Source organism: Bombina bombina, chromosome 6, assembly GCF_027579735.1.
Source record: "Bombina bombina isolate aBomBom1 chromosome 6, aBomBom1.pri, whole genome shotgun sequence".
Taxonomy (NCBI): Eukaryota; Metazoa; Chordata; class Amphibia; order Anura; family Bombinatoridae; genus Bombina; species Bombina bombina.
The window spans coordinates 800,406,392-800,423,011 of NC_069504.1; the positions used below are offsets into that span (position 1 = coordinate 800,406,392).

Consider the following 16,620-nt stretch of genomic DNA (forward strand, 5'->3'; position numbering starts at 1 on the left):
AATAAAATGATGCCCCCAACAAAAATATGTTGCCCCAAGCCCCCCTGCAATAAAATGATGCCCCAGCCCCACTGCAATAAAATGATGCCCCCAGCCCCACTGCAATAAATGATGCCCCCAGCAATAAAATTATGCCCCAACAAAAATATGATGCCCCAAACCCACCTGCAATAAATGATGCCCCAGCAATAAAATGATGCCCCCAGCAATAAAATGATGCCCCAGCCCCACTGCAATAAAATGATGCCCCCAGCTCCCCTGCAATAAAATGATGCCCCCAACAAAAAGATGATGCCCCAAGCCCCCCTGCAATACAATGATGCCCCAGCCCACTGCAATAAATGATGCCCCCAGCAATAAATGATGCCCCCAGCTCCACTGCATTAAATGATGTCCCCAGCAATAAAATAAAGCCCCCAGCAATAAAATAAAGCCTCCTTGCAATAAAATGATGCCCAGACCCCCTGTAATAAAATGATGCCCCCTGCAATAAAATTATGCCCCTAGCCCCCTGCAAAAAATGATGCCCCCAGCAATACAATTATGTCCCAGCTCCCCTGCAATAAAATTATGCCTCCAACAAAAATATGATGCCCCCAGACCCCCTGCAATAAATTATGCCCCCAGGAATAAAATGAAGACCCCAGCCCCACTGCAATAAATGATGCCCCCAGCCCCACTGCAATAAATGATGCCCCCAGCAATAAAATTATGCCCCAGCAATAAAATGATGCCCCCACCCCCTGTAATAAAATGATGCCCCAGTTCCCCTGCAATATAATGATGCTCCCAACAAAAAGATGATGCCCCAAACCCACCTGCAATAAATGATGCCCCCAGCAATAAAATGATGCCCCAGTCCCACTGCAATAAATGATGCCCCCAGCCCCACTGCAATAAAATGATGCCCCCAGCTCCCCTGCAATAAAATTATGCCCCCAACAAAAAGATGATGCCCCAAGCCCCACTGCAATAAATGATGCCACCAGCAATAAAATGATGCCCCAGCAATAACATGATGCCCCCAACAAAATATGATGCCCCAAACCCACCTGCAATAAATGATGCCCCCAGCAATAAAATGATGCCCCCAGCCGCACTGCAATAAAATGATGCCCCCAGCCCCACTGCAATAAAATGATGCCCCCAGCTCCCCTGCAATAAAATGATGCCCCCAACAAAAAGATGATGCCCCAAGCCCCCCTGCAAAAAATGATGCCCCAGTCCCACTGCAATAAATGATGCCCCAGCTCGACTGCAATAAATGATGTCCCCAGCAATAAAATAAAGCCCCCCAGCAATAAAATGAAGCCCCTTGCAATAAAATGATGCCCAGACCTCCTGTAATAAAATGATGCCCCCTGCAATAAAGTTATGCCCCTAGCCCCCCTGCAAAAAAAATTATGCCCCCAGCAATACAATTGTGTCCCAGCTCCCCTGCAATAAAATGATGCCCAGAGAAAAAAACAATTAGAGACCAGCGCAAAATGACCTGAATACAAGCACCTATATATAAGGAAGATTCCCAATATAACTTCCAAAAAGACAAAAGCAAAGGTTGGATAAAGGATATAAGTGCGCAAAATTAATGCTAAAGTAAACAATTAAAAGAGGGGATTTTATATATAAACTCAGAATTCTGAACGTGTAACTATGTGCACAAATTTAAATATATATATATTCTGATGCAGAGAGATTTGTGATCCTCACACCTAAGGGTTATAATTAATTCCCATATAGTTAAAATCTAAAAATTAGATTAAAAATTAAATTGATGGTGAATACAGACATGAAATAAAACACATATGAATAAAATTTGTATATTGTATTTTATAATTCTTAAAAACACATGGAATAAACAATTTAAAATACTCTTTCTGAAAATATAACTATGATAATAAATCTAATATTTATTTGATACAATTGGTAGTGACCGGCCCTAACTCATAAACACGATATAAATTAATAACAAATAAATTAATAAAAAAACACAAAGTACAAATTGATAACAAATAAAATCACAAAGTAAAATATAAAGCTTTAGGACTCAAATGGAAACTTTTTGATTGATCCCAGAAGGGAAGTCCCAATCGATGTCCTTCCCAAGCTTTCCACAAAAGCAAAATATACGATGATAGGCAAAAAAGGTCTTCTGATTCCTCCCAACTTGTTCTGAATAGCGTCTAAGTGGGAGACAGAAGCGTCCGCTTAAAATTGGTGTATAATAATAATAAAATGATGCCCCCAACAAAAATATGATGCCCCCAGACCCCCTGCAATAAATGATGCCCCCAGTAATAAAATGAAGACCCCAGCCCCACTGCAATAAATGATGCCCCAGCAATAAAATGATGCCCCCAGCCCCTGTAATAAAATGATGCCCCAGCTCCTCTGCAATAAAATGATGCCCCCAACAAAAAGATGATGCCCCAAACCCACCTGCAATAAATTATGCCCCCAGCAATAAAATGATGCCCCAGCAAAAAGATGATGCCCCAAGCCCCCCTGCAATAAATGATGCCCCCAGCAATAAAATGATGCCCCCAGCCCCACTGCAATAAATTATGCCCCCAGCCCAACTGCAATAAATTATGCCCCCAGCAATAAAATGAAGCCCCCCCCTGCAGCAATAAAATGATGCCCAGACCCCCTGTAATAAAATGATGCCCCCTGCAATAAAATGATGCCCCCAGCTCACCTGCAATAAAATTATCCCCCCCTGCAATAAAATGATGCCCCAGACCCCTTCAATTACACCTAGCAATAAAATAATGCCCCAGCCCCCTTCAATTGGCCCCAGCACCCTGCAATAAAATGCTGCCCCCATGGAGCTCTGCAGATGAGCTGCTTACCATGATTCATGATGGCCCTGGGATGATGATCATGAATTCACTGTCACACAGCCAGCCAGCCCTGGCCCTCTACTCCTCCTCGGTCCAAGTTCCGACAGTCCCACACTCGGCTCCCACGCCACAGTCTCTCCACTCTGCCTCTCTCTCGACTCTGCTGCTCATCCTCCAGGCTCCTCCCACCAGAGTCCCATGGCTCACTGCTCCGCTCCTGACAACATTGCGTGGCGCCAATTTAAAAATGACGCCAACATTTTTTTAAAATTTAATTTTTTTTATTGCACAGCACCGGGGGCGTGGCGGGGCCCCCCTTAGCGTGGGGCCCAAGGCAACCACCCTCGCCGCCACACCCTAAGGCCGGCCCTGCAGTTTAGAGAGTACCCATAACCCCATACACACCCCCATGCATGTTCATTATACACACAGACTGAATAAAACACATGCAGATATCTAGCCGGTTTTTACGCTATTTTGGTATCACATATACAGCGCCACATATAGATGCAGCACGTATACTTCACCCGTCGGCCGCTATTTTTACTCCCATAAGCTAACATAGAACCGCGTCGCAACTCGGTATCACATATTCAGCGCAAAGACTTACGTGGCGAAAATTGAGAACTTTTACTCCATTTCCACCTCGCCACACATAGGCAGGCGCAGGATTGCAATAGGATTTCAGTAGCTCTTTTCCTATTGGCTGGTTTGAATTTGAACAATCAAATCAGCCAATAGGAATGCAAGGGACGCCATATTTAATCGGCTTGGTCCTGGATGAAGAAAGAAGAGGTCCCCGCTTGGAAGAAGATGTCGGCTGCTTGGAAGAAGACTTCACCGCCTGTAACAGGACCTTCTCCGCTGGACTTCAGGAACCGTGAGTACCTATCTGGGGGTTAGAGTTCAGCTTTTTTTTATTTATTTTTTTTAGATAAGAGATATTGGGCAATCTTAAAACAGCTGAATGTCCTTTTAAGGGCAGTAAAATAGCTGAATGCCCTTTTAAGGGCAATGCCCATACAAATGCCCCTTTAGGGGTAATGGGTAGTTTAAGATTTTTTAGTGTTAGTTTTTATTTTGGGGGGTTTGATGGGTGGGGGGGTTTTACTGTTAGAGGGGGGACAGTATTTTTTTAAGGAAAAGAGCTGTTTAACTTAGGGCAATGCCCTACAAAAGGCCCTTTTAAGGGCTATTGGTAGTTTAGTATTAGATTAGGGGGTGTTTTTATTTTGGGGGGCTTTTTTATTTTCATAGGGATTAGGTATAATTTTTTTATTTTTGATAATTTTGTTTATTATTTTATGTAATGTTAGACTTTTTTTCTGTAATTTTAGTTTAATTTAAACTTATTTTTTTTATTTTAATCGTAATTTAGTTTTATTTTAATATATGTAATGGGGTTAATTTAGGGGGTATTAGGTTTGGGGGCTTAGTGATTAGTTATTTGCGTTGTGGGGTTTGGCGGTTTAGGGGTTAATAGCTTTATTAGCATTATTGTGTTGTGTGGGTTTGGCGGATTAGGGGTTAATAATTTTATTAGGTTTATTGCGTTGTGGGTTAATGGCGGATTAGGAGTTAATAGTTTTAATAGGTAGTTTGCCATGTTGGGGGTTGGCGGATTTAGGGGTTAATACTTTTATTAGGTAGATTGCGATGTGGGTGAATGGCAGATTAGGGGTTAATAGTTTAATTAGGCATATTGCGTTGTGGGGGGTTGTCGGTTTATGGGTTAATACTTTTATTATTAGTTCCGATGTGGGTTTGATGGCGAATATAGGGGTTTTACGTGTCGGGTTTATTTTTGGGAGTGAGTTAGACTTTTACGGGAGTTTTGAGTTTTTTTTTTTTTATTTTCTTAGACGCCGGCAGTTTCTAAAGTGCCGTAAGTCACTGGCGACTCCAGAAATTTGTATTTACAGTCATTTCTGGACATCGCTAGTTTATCCGACTTACGATACTTTATGAACTGCCGGCAGCGATTGTGCTAAAGCCTGCGCCATATATGTAATCTTGCCCATTGTGTGTAATTTGTATTAAACATTGGGGATAGATGATGTCATTCAGCCATTTTCACAAAAAGAAGTATAATAAAAATATAAAAGTGTGACTGTGTGTGTGTATATATATATATATATATATATATATATATACAGACAGAGAGAAGCACACTCACAGGAACGAGCAACGTTCTATGGCGATTTACCACCTGGGTGCAGCTTCTTTTAGCCCAGTAATGCTTTTCACAGAGAAGAACTTTCAAGTAGTATATAAGTCTGATCCCGCCTATTACGGTCAGTCCAGCGCCGAAATACCTTTCTGAACAAGGAACACAGCAACCCCAGACGATCGTTTCAGCCATCATTGGGCCTCGTTGTTAGCCTGTTCTTTGGTGATTTACCACCTGGGTGCAGCTTCTTTTAGCCCAGTAATGCTTTTCACAGAGAAGAACCTTCCTGTAGTATATCAGTCTGATCCCGCCTATTACGGTCAGTCCAGCGCCGAAATACCAGGCAATTCCTTTCTGAACAAGGAACACAGCAACCCCAGGCGATCGTTTCGGCCTTCATTGGGCCTCTTCAGTGAGGTGTAGCCATATTCCTCTAAGCACACTGAGCAAGGAGTCCATGTCTGGTTTCCCCTTTTTCCCATAGGGAGACTAAATACACATAGAGAGAAGCACATATATATACATAAATACATATTTCTTATTATTTAAATAGACATGCTGCTTTATCTATAAGAAAATATTTAAAAATGCATAAGACCGCTTTATTTCAAACAAAATCATATGTTTCTTTGCTGAACAAATGAACATTTTCAGTGGTTGTTTCCTATATAAGCCAGTGACCAGCACAGTTTTGGAATTCAGCTGTACATAGTTGTGCACTTCTTATTAATTTCACATTAAACTGAAACATTTATTCAACCTCTTCATGCATGAAAATCTTTTTAACATGTTTAACTGCTGCTTTTGAGTAACATCTCCATTTATACAATTTTGTATCTACTCTATAGATCTCAATTGTCTGATATTAAAGGATTGCCATGGACTTGATGGTGTCACCCAGGGATCAAGTCGAGCGGGGACGCATGGGAACGGAGTACCTGCACTATTTTTGCAGGTGGAACTAAGTTCCCCCTAGACTGAAAACAGAAATACTTTAGTAAACACTGCTTCTGCTTGTGGGAGGAGCTGGAACACAGTCTGGTTAGAGGGATAGTGAAATCCTCTAGTAATGGGCAGTAACACTTCCTACAATACACTAAATACAAGCCTGTCAGCAGTCCTGCTGTGTGATCACAAAGCACTGTGTGGAACACATGGTGCTTACATTTCTGTGTGGCTTGCTCTGTGGTTATTTAGATCCCTTTAGCAGAAATAGGACTGTTGCACCATAAGTGGGTGAGACTCTGTGACAGAGGAGTAGTCTCAGGCCCAAAAGCAGCCATTCAACCATTAATTGATTTTAATTTGTTTTCCTTAAATAACCAAGGTGTATAGATTAGATACATATAAATACAGTGTATGTGTATGTATGTATAAAACAATAATTGTGAGGGGGGTGGAAGTCTTAGTTTGTTCCCACACTTTTTTTTGTAGGACTTGACCCCTATTTAACAAAGTCTGGCCGACCTGATCCGACAGTGCGGATCAGGTCCGCCAGACCTCGCTGAATACGGAGAGCAATATGCTCTCCGTATTCAGCATTGCACCAGCAGCTCACAAGAGCTGCTGGTGCAACGCCGCCCCCTGCAGACTTGCGGCCAATGGGCCGCCAGCAGGGGAGTGTCAATCAACCCGATCGTACTCAATCGGGTTGAATTCCGGCGATGTCTGTCCGTCTGCTTTGAGCAGGCGGACAGGTTATGGAGCAGCGGACTTTGTGACCACTGCTTCATAACTGCTGTTTCAGGCGAGCCTGCAGGCTCGCCAGAAACACGGGGCACCAAGCTCCATTCGGAGCTTGATAGATAGGCCCCCTGGTGTCACCGTTGTCCTTTGCCTGTGCAAAAATATTCTGGCTTCTATTGACTGCCCCAACTCTAGCTTTGACTCAATTCAACCCTGCCAATGGCAAACGTGACCCCACCCCTCCTGTTGTAGCTCCACCTACAAGTCCCTTCACCTCTCTGTCCCAAACGACTCAGATAAATGTTAGGAAGTTTGTCTTTACACTGTCAGAAGCTTAGGCCTACAGTATGGAAGAACAGTTTGCAGACGTAAAAGATGAGAGAATCAGCTCTAGACTGTAAGGCTGGGAGACAGAGTGACATAGAAACTTGTGTACAGATTTATAGGTATGGTAGCAGAGTCTCTACTGTACTGTATATGCCAGTGGTTTATACATGAATTATTATGTATACTATATAAATTACACATACACACGCACAAACATGCACTCACCTGCATTCCAGAGCATCTCCCATGGGATGAAAGGCCCCTTACTCAGTGTGCAACTGGGCCTTTGTTGCAGGAAATACATTTTCAAGTTAAACAGCAATGGATTCATGATATATGCAGCTGTTTCTTTATACATTATAAAACAAGATTTCATCTGCTATAAAGGAACTTGTGTTTTTTTGTTTGTTTCTTGTTTTTACATAAAGGCATACTAAGGTAGCACCAGCAGCATGGACATGAAATTAGCACACTTTGTATGACATTGTTAAACGCATTGTTGCTGTCATATAGTGCTCAAGACACGTGCATGCTGAGCATACTACAGTATGCTCCCACAGAAACTAAGGAAACCAAGTTGATGATAGACGTACATTGGATTTGTATGCTCTATCTGAATCATAAAATTATTATGTTTACATCCATGTCCCTTTAAAAACAGGGAGCATTAAAGTATTTTAAAATGCTTTTTGTTCAATTGGGATTAAGCTTATTGTTAAACACATAATTACAGGCATGCTTTAATGTATTAGCATTTGCTTATTGCAAAAATGCTCTAACATATTAGACTATGTTTATTATTATTATTATTAGAATGTCCCTTTAAAAGGACACTGAACCCAAATTTCTTCTTTTGTGATTTAGATAGAGCATGCCATTTGAAGCAACTTTCTAATTTATTCCTATTATCAATTTTTCTTCGTTCTCTTGCTATCTTTATTTGAAAAAGAAGGCACCTAAGCATTTTTTAGGTCTAGAACTCTGGACAGCACTTTTTTATTGGTGGGTGAATTTATCCACCAATCAGCAAGAACAACCCAGGTTGTTCACCAAAAATGGGCCGGCATCTAAACTTACATTCTTGCATTTCAAATAAAGATATGAAAATTAGAAAGTTGCTTAAAATGTCATGCTCTTTCTGAATCACAAAAGAAAAAATTTGGGTTCAGTGTCCCTTTAAATGTATTTATTTTTTCATATGTTTTGTGTGACGATTTTGGTGCAGAGGGCATCAATAATGAATGCACATCTGTGCTATGTGGCACATTAAAACAAAGGCCCTCAAAAAAATATTGTCTGTTTATGTTATTTCATGGAAGAATTAAAATGTTTTATTGTGAGCTTTTTTTTTTTTTTTTTTTTTTACATAGTTGCCAAAAAATATTTATAATACATAGTTAAAGGGACACTGAACCCAATTTTTTTTCTTTTTTAATTCAGAAAGAGCATGCAATTTTAAGCAACTTTCTTATTTACTCCTATTATCAATTTTTCTTCGTTCTCTTTATTTGAAAAAGAAAGCATCTAATCTTTTTTTTGGGTTCAGTACTCTGGACAGCACTTTTTTTTATTGGTGGATGAATTTATCCACCAATCAGCAAGGACATCCCAGGTTGTTCACCAAAAATGGGCTGGCATCTAAACTTACATTCTTGCATTTAAAATAAAGATACCAAGAGAATGAAGTAAATGTGATAATAGGAGTAAATTAGAAAGTTGCTTAAAATTTCATGCTGAATCTGAATCAGGAAAGAAAAAAATTGGGTACAGTGTCCCTTTAAAGGGACAGTAGTAAACTTTCATGATTGTGATAGGGCATGCAATTTTAAACAACTTTCCAATTCACTTTTATCATCAAATTTGCTTTATTCTCTTGGGGAATATACAGTGGCACTTGCTCGCATAGGCTGGTGAAGATCTATTATCAGGGAGTACAAACCAATACTGCAGTATTGACTAAATTATATGTGTAAATGCTATTTTTTCATAAGCATTATATGAAATATTGAATACATGCTCCTTTAAATGTACTCTTGTTGAATGAACTTGTGTAACAACTCATTACTAGTGCATGCAAGTTACTACAAAACTCCTTCACTAAAAAAAAACCAGTTACAAAATATAGGTTTTGAACATTTCCCTCAGTAACCTAATAAAATAATTTTGAATAAATCTATAGTTCTCTCACTCCTCCTGTTCCAGGGGTGTAATTAACTTTCACCCAAATTCCATTTGTTAGCCCTTCAGATCCATGAAGTGGACTACTGGAGGAGCTACTGACCTCTCGGATTACAGAACAAATCCATGAGATCACCGATGTCTGAGTCTGCTGGGGACTGAGAGAGGAGGAGTATAGAGGAGAAAGCGGAGGGCGGGAGGGAAGGAGGGAGGTTGCTGTGTGTTCAAAAGTGTGCAGGGAACAGAGGCAGTGAAAGGAGCCAGAGGGACCTGAGGCCGGAGGTCTTCATTAGGAAAGACACGGACCCTTCCTATTGAACTGATAGAAGAACCACTATAAGGTGAGAGCCCTTATTTATTTATTTGCATTTTAATTCAGTTGTCAGAATAAAGTGAGGACCTGTACTAAGCTAGATATGTGTTTTCATTTCATGAGAATTACTGGATTTAAAATAATAAAAGACCTTATACGTGGAATTACATTCTCTTCTGAAAATACCTCATACATGGCATTGCATTCTCTGCAGAAATAGACCTCATACATGGAATGGCATTCTCTGCAGATGTGGGACAGTAAGAAGTGACATAAGACATTCTCCCTGTCATGAGGAAAGCTGCAGCTGTTGCATTCATGCTCACGGCTAATGTTATGAAGCAAAAAGTTAGAATTCTTGGGAACTTGATACCAAAACAGCTAAAACTCTCAGCACATTTATTATTAAATGTAGATGCAGACACTCTTCATTCATCTGTATCTAATGTGTTATTATATGGGTAAATACCCGTCATCCTACAGTGCAATATGATTCATTTGCACTGTAGTTTATGTGTATGATCAGGTTAGTGATATTCATATTTGCATTTTATCACTATATATATATTGCATTTTCCATACTAATGTCTGTTTAATAGGAATTTAAAGGGAGCAATAAGTGAAAAGCACTAAAATTGTGTTTATTAAAGCTTTATGCACTCTACCCCCACAAAGCTGTGCCTTTGTCAATTTAGATGAAAGCTTTTTCTATGCACCAATTTCTTCTGTAAAGTAGGTGTAAACTTTTCCACATCTGATACGTGCGGCACTAATTAAAGGGATACTAACCCCAATTTTTTTCTTTCATGATTCAGATAGAGCATGCAATTTTAAGCAACTTTCTAATTTACTCCTATTATCAATTTTTCTTTGTTCTCATGTTATCTTGGTTTGAAAAAGCAGTAATGAAAGGTTAGGAGCCGGCCCATTTTTAGTTCAGCACCTGGGTAGCACTTGCTTATTGGTTTGCTACATTTAGCCACAAATCAGCATGTGCTACCCAGGTGCTGAACAAAAAATGGGCTTGCTCTAAAGCTTATAGTACTGCTTTTTCCAATCAAGATAGCATGAGAACAAAGAAAAAATGATAATAGAAGTAAATTAGAAAGTTGCTTAAAATCTCATGCTCTATCTGAATCATGAAAGAAAAAAAATTTGGTTCAGTATCCCTTTAATGAAAAACTTGTGTTCAGCATAAAGTGCCTTGTTGGCATCATTTTTAGACACATATCACAATAGAAGAAAGGAAATTAAACCCCAAAAATGTTCTTTTGTGATTCAGAGTTTCCAATTTACTCCTATTATCAAATCTACTTCATTCCCATGATATTCTGTGTTGAAGAGATACTTAGGTAGGCAAATGGAACACTACATGGCAGGAAATAGTGCTGATATCTAGTATTCTTGCAAATGGATAACATTCCTGCAAAACTGTTGCCATATAGTGCTCCAAAAATGGTCCAGCTCCTAAGCTTACATCCCTGCTTTTCAACAAAAGATACCAAAAGAATGAAGACAATTTGATAATAGAAGTACATGAGAAAGTTGTTTTTAAGCTTTATCTGAATAATGAAAGGAAATAAAATTGTGCTTCATATCCCTTTAAATGTAAAAATAGCATAGAAACAGAGAGAGCTTGTGCTCTGTGTTTAACTACTCATCACTAAACAAATTTGTGTCCAGCATCTGTGTAAGTACCCATAATTACTAAAGGTGCACGTTTATTAATGTAAAGCTAATTATCCTTGTAAAGTGCAATGTGTAGATGGTGTTCTCTCTCTCTCTCTCTCTCTCTCTCTCTCTCTCTCACTATTATCCATTAAAGGGATATAAACCATCAAAACAAAAATGTTCTAGTGTGTTAAAGCATTTTATTATGTATACTATCGCTTGCATATAACTATGTGTTTCAATCCTGTAAAGGGATTAAACACATAGTTAAATGCAGCTCCAGAGCAGCAATGCACTACTGAGTGCTAACTGAACTCATCTGGTGAGCCAGTGACAAGAGACAGATGTGTGTAGCTACCAATCACCAGCTAGCTCCCAGTACCAAGACAACGGACATTTGATAATAGAAGTGAATTTAATTGTCTTAAAATTGCATGCTGTATCTGAATCATGGAAGTTTAATGTTGGCTTTTCTATCCCTTTAAACATAAATGTAAATGTTTCCAATGTTTGCTGTCCCTTTAATAAATTCTATAGAATAACTCAGATTATATAGAAGCTGCTCCATCCTTACATAATTAAAGGGACATTAAACCCAAATTTGTCTTTCATGATTTAGAAAGAGCATGCAATTTTAAGCAACTATCTATTTGCATGATATTATCTAATTTGCTTCATTCTCTTGGCTTCCTTGGTTGAAAAGCATATCTAGATAGGCTCAGTAGCTGCTAATTGGTGGCTGCACATAGATGCCTCGTGCTATTGGCTCACCCATGTGCATTGCTATGTCTTCAACAAAGGATATCTGAAGAATGAAACAAATGAAATAATAGAAGTAAATTGGAATGTTGTTTAAAATTGTTCTCTTTCTGAATCATGAAAGACAAAAATGTGGGTTTCATATCCTTTTAAGGCCAGGGTCTCATTATCAGTGAATAGAGGATCCGAATTGTTCTCTTGCAGGATGTTATTTACTTGTATATGTGGCTAACTTGCATAAGAAAGTGTTCCCATAACATACAGATACAGACATACTTGGTATTATTGTAGAGAGCTGCTCCCCCTTGTGATCACACCCCCCTATCTGGGCACACAGAGTTTCTTTTGCATGTTTCTCTGGTTTCCACATTAGGGTTACTTCCTGCGTCTGATGGTTTTTCCTGCGTGTTGTTCTTTTCTATGTTAACTCTATCACAGTGGGGTTCTGATCTGGCCACCGTGTGTGTGCGGTAGAAAGGTTTAATAGATTCATGAGGCCTAGAAAAGGGTTAATATGTTTCATATTGTCTCCTAGCTACAGGGTTAATGTTCTATATCTCATGAGGGTTGGAATGAACCAGAACAAGATCTGTAAAAAGAATTAGTCTGCTCTATTATACTATGGAAATTGTTACCTGTGTAAGTTAGTAAAATAACTAGTCCCAGTTACATCTACATAACAGGAGTTGGTGTCTAAAACTGATTACAAGTATGTAAACTGAGTGTACAAGCTAAGAATTAGGATGGATAAAAGGGACATGGAAATCCAGATATTTCTTTCATGATTCAAACAGAGCATACAGTTTTTAAAACATTTCCAATTTGCTTATTTGATCAAATTTGATCAAATTTGCTTAGTTCTCATGGTATTCTTTGTTGGGTAGCGTGCACACCTCTGGATCAGGGCAGGGAAAAGTGCTGCTATCTAGCGCTCTTCTAAATGTATAACATTCTTCCAAAACCACTGAAATATAGTGCTGCAGAAACGTGCAAGCTCCTGAGCTTACCACCCTGATGTTCAACAAAGTATGCAAAGAGAACAAAGACAATTTGATAAAATAACTAAATTAGAAAGTTTTTTTTTAAATGACATGTTCTATAGGAATCATGAAAGAAAAAAATAAATGGGTTTCATGTCCCTTTGTCTTGGAAGACATGCAAAGAAGTAAAAGTTTAACTCTTTCTATGGGAACATAGGCTTTGAAGTCTTGTGCACAGATATAATTCAATATGTTCTTATGGAAAGGAGCTATTTCAAGGATATTTTATTGCATGTTCTGTCTGAATCATTAAAGGGACAGTCTACACCAAAATTGTTATTGTTTAAAAAGATAGGTAACGCCTTTACTACCCATTCCCAAGCTTTGCACAACCAACATTGTTAGATTAATATACTTTATAACATTTACTGTAGACACTATAGACAGCCTCTTATCACATGTTTTTATATTTGCTTTTCTCAACAGGAGACTGCTAGTTCATGTGAGCCATATAGATAACATTGTGCTCACGCCCGTGGAGTTGTGCAGGAGACAGCACTAATTGGCTAAAATGCAAGTCAGATAATAAATTAAAAAAATGTGATCAGGGGACTGTAAAATGAGGCTTAGCTACAAAGGTAAAAAGTATATTAATATAACTGTGTTGGTTATTCAAAACTAGGGAATGGGTAATAAAGGGATTATATATCTTTTTAAACAATAAAAATTTGTTGACTGTGAGTTGACTGTCCCTTTAAAGTTTAAGTTTAACTTCTATGCCCTTTTAATGTAATATTGAAGATGTTTTATTAGCAAAAATGAACTAGTGGTGTTAAACACCTTTTATACAATAATGTAATGAAACACCTTTGCAATATATTTTCATTATTTATTTTGCCCCTTTTTACTTTAATTTAACTCTAAATTTCTAATGCTTAGAACTTGGAATGTACCCTGCTGACTTCTCAAGGCCAACTCCGCTACTTATCTGTCCCTAATTGGCTTTATCAGATAACAACTGCAAAACGATGCATTTCATACAAAATTTATGACACCGGCTATCCTTGTTGTCTGTAGACTAAAGCCCAGATTGGCTCTTCCAAATAAGGCAAATGGTGGGTGGGGTTTGATATTAATAATAATTGCTGTAAAAGGGATGTTAATTTGCTTTAAAAACATTAAAAATTGACTGATATGTTACTCAGCAACACAACAGAAATGTTTTCTAATTACAAGGTGTTTACTGTCCCTTTAAAAACTGGTATTAACTGTTTGAAATAAGTGGGTTAAAATGTTCGATTATTGAGATGTTGCTGTAGAAATAATTTGCATAGAAGCTTTGCTGAATTCCTCAAATATTAGAATTTTCCTGAGTGAGATGAGGGGTTAGACCTGTTGCCTTTATAATGCCACTGTAATGAAGCAAAAAGTCTTCTTCATTCTCTTGTAATCCTTTGTTGAAAGAGCAGTAATGCACTACTGGCAGATAGCTGAAAGCCAATGGCATATATTTGCAGCCACCAATCAACAGCTTTTGAGCCTACCTAGATATACTTTTCAATGTAGGATACAAAGAGAAAGAAACTATTTAGATAATAGAAATAAATTGAAATGCTATTTAAAATTGTAAGCTCTTTCTGCTCGTGAACTAAAAAAAATGGGTTTTCTATCCCTTTAAAGTCAACTCCATAGCATTAATGCCCTACTGGGACCTAGCTTATTATATTATTAGGTTACTCAAAGACAAAAGGCATATGTGCATAGCCACCAATCACTAGCGATCTTCCAGTGGTGCATTGTTGCTCCTGAGCCTATCTAGGTATGCCTTTCAACAAAGGATACCAAGGAAATGAAGTACATTTAATGCAAGTGCATAATAGAAACACAAAACAACCTACATATATATAGCACATTAAAGAGACAACGTTATGGGGGAGGACTTCCTGCTGGAGGCGGAGCACACAGGTATCACAGGTGTTAGCTCCCGCTCCAGGTGCACGCTGCCTGGAGAATAACTACCTGCCAGCCGTTTGCCGAATTTTCCTTGGCCGTGGAAACTTTATCCGGCCCGGATTTGGGATCCTCGGATCCTTGCAACAGAAGTCCCCCAAAGCAGCTTGGTCTGTGCTTGTTGGCTGAAGCACAAGTTTTATTGTACAGAGACGGTGGGGCAATACAAGTACCTATCCTTTATACACAGCCTGAACTTACGGTCAAGACGCATCACATATGCTAAATCAACAGGCCAAGCAAGCTCACGGTGGCACTGCTGTGTATGTGGGAAACCCCTCTGCCCTGTGGCTGGATTTACAAGACCTGACATCAGCTTAACCCAGACTCAACCCTGACTTAACCCAGGCTTAAAAGCAGGACATATATTTTCTATCTTCACTGCAGAGACTACTACTTACCCCCCGCTGGAGGTCCGGTGCGCCGGTGTCCCGCGGTTGGTCCTGAGGAGAGGGGCTGCAGCCGCACTTGAGCGCAAGGCGTGGTGGAATCTGAGAGCGCTGCCGGGACTACAACGGCAGCGGATGAGTTCTCTCCCCTTTCCTGGGGATCTTCCTGCAGCTCATTTCCGGAGCAGAGCGGTCAGCGGACAGAGCACCCCATACGCTGCTCCCCGGTGTAGCAGTGTGTGTTGGGCGCAAAAAGGTGGCTGCAGAACGCAGGTGTGCCCTCCCGCTCGGAAGCTTCAGCCCTACCTGGGTAATTACGGTGATCCGGATATCATACATCCCTAGAACTTCATCGAAAGCGGCTGGACTACACAGAACCTGGGTGAGGACAGATCGGTGCTGGTGAGATACAAAACTCAGTTTCTTAAGGCTAATATGCGCCCATAAAATACATCGGCATCCTTGCTGATATGATATGCCCTAACATACTGTTACACACCTCTCCTTGCATTCAAGATTATATCTGACTGTAATCCACAAACCTTGTTTCAGATGGGTGTAAACATCAAATAACCCGGTCTAGTTGGTGCCCGCACTTAGACTTTCCTGAGTTAAATATAATCAGGGAGATACGAGACTGGACTGGAAAGAATCATCTGAATAAATATATTGTGAAATGTAATATAGAGTGTACTACTTGGTACAATTATACCACAGTATTATAGTTGACACTCTATAAAAATATCTTTTGTTTTGATTCACATTTTCAGGTACCAAAGTGTTTTTTGCCTTAAACTGGTTAGGATAACGAAACTTAAACCTATTTAGTCAGTGGTTCCTTTTTTTTTCTTTTTTTTATTTTCTCTGTGGTACAATATATACAAACTCCTGTAAGTAGATGTACTGAACCAGAATATAGATACATAAGAGAGACACACAGGTGAAACACCTTAATAAGCCCTATAAGAGAGTTTAATTACAATCTATTTAGCCGGTCTCCCCTGTGTGTTTACTGAATATTTATAGCTATATGTAGCTGTACAAACTTTTTGAGGCAGATAATATGCTCTCTATATAAGATAGGCACTTTGATATGCTAGTAGTAAAAGCAGTATAGGATAGTCTAATTACATTCTGTCCAGGCAGGGTTCTCCTTGACATAATGCATAAGCAAGTCGTGACTGTATATATATAATAATGAGGTAAAATGCTTAGGACAATTTAAGTATTATCGGTTCAATCTGTGTTTTTGTTACAGTTTATACATGCCACTGTGCCTAATTGTAAAGCTTTG

At 39.2% G+C, this 16,620-nt stretch overlaps 1 protein-coding gene across 1 annotated transcript in view; it reads left to right on the forward strand.

Moving 5' to 3' along the window:
* The first annotated feature begins 9,416 nt into the window (after nucleotides 1–9,416).
* LOXL2 (lysyl oxidase like 2) overlaps nucleotides 9,417–16,620 on the forward strand; it is a 193,265-nt gene continuing 186,061 nt past the window's right edge. Inside the window, exon 1 of the mRNA XM_053718125.1 lies at nucleotides 9,417–9,545. The gene's annotated coding sequence lies outside the window, so the exon portion shown is untranslated. The remainder of the gene's footprint in view (nucleotides 9,546–16,620) is intronic.